Source organism: Odocoileus virginianus, chromosome 17 (genome assembly GCF_023699985.2).
Source record: "Odocoileus virginianus isolate 20LAN1187 ecotype Illinois chromosome 17, Ovbor_1.2, whole genome shotgun sequence".
Taxonomy (NCBI): Eukaryota; Metazoa; Chordata; class Mammalia; order Artiodactyla; family Cervidae; genus Odocoileus; species Odocoileus virginianus.
Window position 1 is genome coordinate 35,018,187 of NC_069690.1, and position 4,734 is coordinate 35,022,920.

The window sequence follows — 4,734 nt, forward strand, 5'->3', positions numbered from 1 at the left end:
TTAATCATCCTCTCACTGAATATTCATTGACTAACTTCTGTAGGTGGCTCAATCCAGGCAGTAAGTGGGGAGGTGGGTGTTGAGTCACATGGGAGTTTGGAGAGCCAAGGCCGTGTCAATCTAGGCAGGGTTCTCAGAGGAGGCGGCAAACAAAGAAGAAAGGACTTCTAAACTGGGCTAGGAATGGCCAGGCCTGAGGCCTGGAGCCTGCTGAAGCCTGAGGCAAGCTGCTGCTAGACACCAGTCCCCACCTCGGGGGTGTGCGGGCTTAGGTCCTAGGGGTGCAGAATGGGGAAGGGGAGCCAGACAGCTTCTTAGAAAGTGGTAGGCAGGTGAGCAGGGCTCCCCAGTGATAATTAAGGAACAAAGGTGCCGAGGAGCAGGGAGCCTGCGCGGGCCTCTGGGGCAGGCAGGCTAATGGGAGCCTGGAGGAGAGGTAATAACAAGCGGAGAACTGAGCAGACAGCCCGGCGTCGCTACGCCCACAAGCCACCCCCTCGCCCTCCTGCGCCAGAACAATAACTGAGCACCCAGCTGGGGGTGAAAACATATGGATAATACACAGGCAGGCTGTTTTGGACAGGCGCTGCAATGAGGTGGCTGCAAGGATGTGAATCTGTGGGGAGAGAGAGCCTGGGGGAAGCAGATGAGCCTGCGGGTGGCAGGAGAGGTCAGAAAGAGGGTAGGGATGGGGGCAGAGGACTTGGGCAGGGGTATGTTGGCCTGGGGTGGTGCCTGGGGAGATGATTAAATGGAGCACTGTCCCCCGCAACCATGTTCTGGTGACTCATGTCTCCAGATGTTGCAGGTGGCTATTGAGGCAAGAGAACTGGGCTCAGAGACAGGGAGCCTGGGCTCTGGTTCTGCTTTGGAAAGTATTGTAACCCAGAGTAAGGGTTTGAATCCTGGGCCTCCTCACCTGTTGAAACAGAAGTAATAACATGTACCACGCAGGGTGGTAGAACAGTTCAGAGGGCTGGTGTGCAGGAAAGCCCCTCGCTCGTGGTACCCTCAATACAGGTATCCCCAGACTAGATGGAAATCAGATTCTCACCTGTAGCCACACACCTGGTTAGTCATCTACCCAAGCCTGCACACCAGCAAATGAACAGAATTCACTCTCATAGCCTCATACAACATTTGAACTTCCCCTGTCCTTCCCACTGTACAGACAGCTGTGTGTTACACCTGTGACAGCAGAGTCCCTGAACTCCCCTTTTCACAAATTTCCACAGGTTCATGCAGCTCACCAGCTGCACCCCACTAAATAGAGGCCTGCAAAGCCACCCCATCCCCAAGCCATGCTGTAGTGTGCATTCCTGCTCACCACACAGAACCCCATCAATGGACAGAGTGCTTAGCTAGTACAGACACATGGTTGCCCAAGCGTGCACACACACACTGATGTATGCTTCTGCATGTGCCTAAAATTTTGGAAACAGGACTGAGAGATTGTCTAGGTCAACCCCTGATTCAAGACTAGAGACAATTCACAACTGATGGTTGTCTAGTCATTGGGGATTTCTGCATGCACACACATTATATAGATGTGTTCACATGCATAGACATCTGTTAGTGCATTTGGCTAGCACAGTAGTGCTAGCCTCCTTACCCCTCCTAATTATAATCTGGTGCAGCATAGTGCTGTCTGATTCATCTTCCAAGATTCAGCTTTTCCCATGTCTCTCTATTGCTCAGACACCCTATGTGGCACCCCATTGCCCTCTAATATGAAGTCCAAAGTTGCTTCATCCTGTTTCTTGTTCCTTTTTAAAAATATTTTTTGAAAGATTTTTTTGATGTGGACCGTTTTTAAAGTCTTTGTTGAATTTGTTATAATAGCGCTTCTGTTTTATGTTTTGAGTTTTTTGTCCACAAGACATGTGGGACCTGGAATCAGGGATCAATCCCACACCCTCTGCACTAGAAGGACCACCAGGGAAGCCCCTCTCCCTCTCTTGCTTTGGTGGCTCCCCCAACTTCATGGGACACCAGTAACCTTAGAAGACATCAGTTCTGTCCCCAGTCCAGTCCATGAATCCCCTTTAAAAGTTGTTGTCAAGCCCTCATTTGAGGTTCCAGTGATGAAAACTCACTACCTTCTGAGCTAGCCCATTTCCTTTTGTTATAGAAAGCTGTAGTTATTTGAGTTTAATCTAGTGAAAGCAACCCAGCCTGGTTCAGCTTCTGTTGCCTCCTGGAAGTTTGCTGTAACCTCTTACTCCATGGTTCTCCCTTGAGCATCCCCTCCCTTCATGTCAGCTATCATTTTCATGCCTCCTCTTCTCTGCCATGAGACTGAGCCTCCTGGGACAGAGTGCTTGAAATAACACAAGTGCTCAGTAATTGGGCATCTGTTTGGTGGCAAATGCCCACATGCACACCCATGTTCAGCTGAGCATGTATGCGCATGTGTGCAGGCCTGTCCCCATGCATTCTGGGAATACACAGCACAGAGACTGCAGGTTCTGACACAGCTGGGCTTCAGAGATCGTGACAGGAGACCCCACTGACCTGAGACTCAGATGCTCCAAATTGCCCGGTTCTGTTCCCATTTCCCTGCAGGGGAGTGAGCAAAGCTTAAGGAGAGATCAGAGGTGCCTCAGCTACTCTCCTGGAGCCCCTAAACTGTCACAGCACCAATTAATTTTGTGATGCAATTGCAGCCACAGTCCCACTCTCTGACTCCCTCCCTGCCTTATTTTTCTGCACAACACACATCCCCTTCTGCAGGCTATATCACTTGCTTATTTAACTACTTTCTCACTTTTCTAGGATATGAGCTTCTTAAGCACAGGGATTTGTGACTGTTCTCTTCATTTCTGTATGCGTGTGTGTGTATGTACATGCTTAATTGCTTTAATCAAGTCTGACTCTTTAGAACCCTGTGGACTGTAGCATACCAGGTGCTTCTGTCCATTGGGATTCTCCAGGCAAGAATATTGGAGTGGATTGCCATGTCCTCCTCCAGGGGATCTTCCCAACCCAGGGATCAAACTACTGCCTCTTATGCCTGCCTGTATTTTCAGCTGGGTTCTTTACCACTGGTGCCACCTGAGAAACCCTCATTTCTGTATCCCCAGCCTAAAATAGCACCTGGCACGTGGGGTCATCATCTGTCAAATGAATGATGGTAATAGATTTATTCTCCATCATCACCCTTTGACAGTGAGCTCCAGGAGGGCAGAGGCCATTCCTGGATCTGTCTGCTCAGTGCCCAGTGCAATATAGGGTGCACTAGAGGAGCTCAAGTCCATGCCTGTTGGTCGAATGAACAGGAGTCATCAGTAGAGATCTTATCCATCCACAGGACACCCAGAGCCGCCTGCTGGCACAGCCATGGTGAAATGGGTGAGAGGACCAAGCCTAAGAGGAAGAAACCAGTTGCTACTCTGGTGGGTCTGCACACATCCAGCTCCTGACAGCCTCACTGACTGACCAAGCTGCAGTCTTAGGATGTAGACATGCGGGTATGGGTCATGCAAGCTTCTTAGGGGTTCTAGGAGAAGCAGGAGGAGCCGGTGGCTATGGCTCAAAGGGACTATCAAAGGGCTATGGCTCAATAGGGTGGAAAGTGAAAGTTGCTCAGTCGTGTCCAACTCTTTTCAACCCCACGGACTATACAATCCATGGAATTCTCTAGGCCAGAGTACTGGAATGGGTAGCCTTTCCCTTCTCCAGAGGATCTTCCCAACCCAGGGGTTGAACCCAGGTCTCCCACATTGCAGGAGTATTCTTTACCAGCTAAGCCACAAGGGAGATAGGGTGGAACTGTTTGGCTTTGTGCCCTTTTCACAAACCACAGAATAAGCCCCTTTGTCATTTTCTAATAGGGCACCTTTAGGCCTCACTCAGCCTTTCTGACCTCAGTTTTTCTAGCTGGAAAATAGTAACAGTATTAACTGGTAAGCAAGCCACTAATGCAGAGCAGGCGCTGACATGTCATCTGTTATTGTGAGGACATTGATGATGATGATGAAAAAATAAGTAGAGGGAAATAAGGAACCCAGCCTCTCATTTCCTAGTCCTGAGGGTTGTCCCAGACTCCTCTTCTGGATGTTGGGTTAAAGGGAGCGGAATCCCAGGGACTGAGCTTTAGGGGACCTGAAGGCTGGAGGGACTCAGGGACCCAGAGGATAGAGGGCTGGGCCAGCAGAAGCAAGGTACTGGGAGACCAGGCTCTCCAGTCCACAGGAGAAAGGGGAACTGAGGCAGAACTGAGCCCATGTAGTTCCCTTGCTGCTCTGCATTATGCACCAGCGGGGGGAGGGGGAGGCAGGGCACGGTGGCACAGAGGATGGCAGCATCAGGAAGTTCTCCCAAGGGACCTGCTATCATGCTGCGGACTTGGGATGTAGGTTCCGTTGGCTCTGGGCAGAGAATGTCCTTGCCCTGGAGGTCCCAGGGATAGTGAGAGAGCCCACTGGGCAAGGAGTCAGGAGACCCAAACTCCAGCCCAGGCTCTGCCTCTCACTCACTGTGGGGCAAGTCACTCCCCCTCTCTGAGCCTTAGTTTCCTCCTCTGTCAAATGGGAGGATTGACTAGATGGTCTCTGATGCTTCCCTGATAGACAAGCCATGGTTGTCTAGAGAAAGGGAGGTGAAGCACATCAGTATGATGCATGGCACATAGTAGTTGCTCAACAAATTTTGGGGCCCCAACATGTTTAGAGCTGTCCTCTGAGGAGAGAGAAGGCACGAATCCTGCCTATGAGAGGGTCCTGATCCATGGGG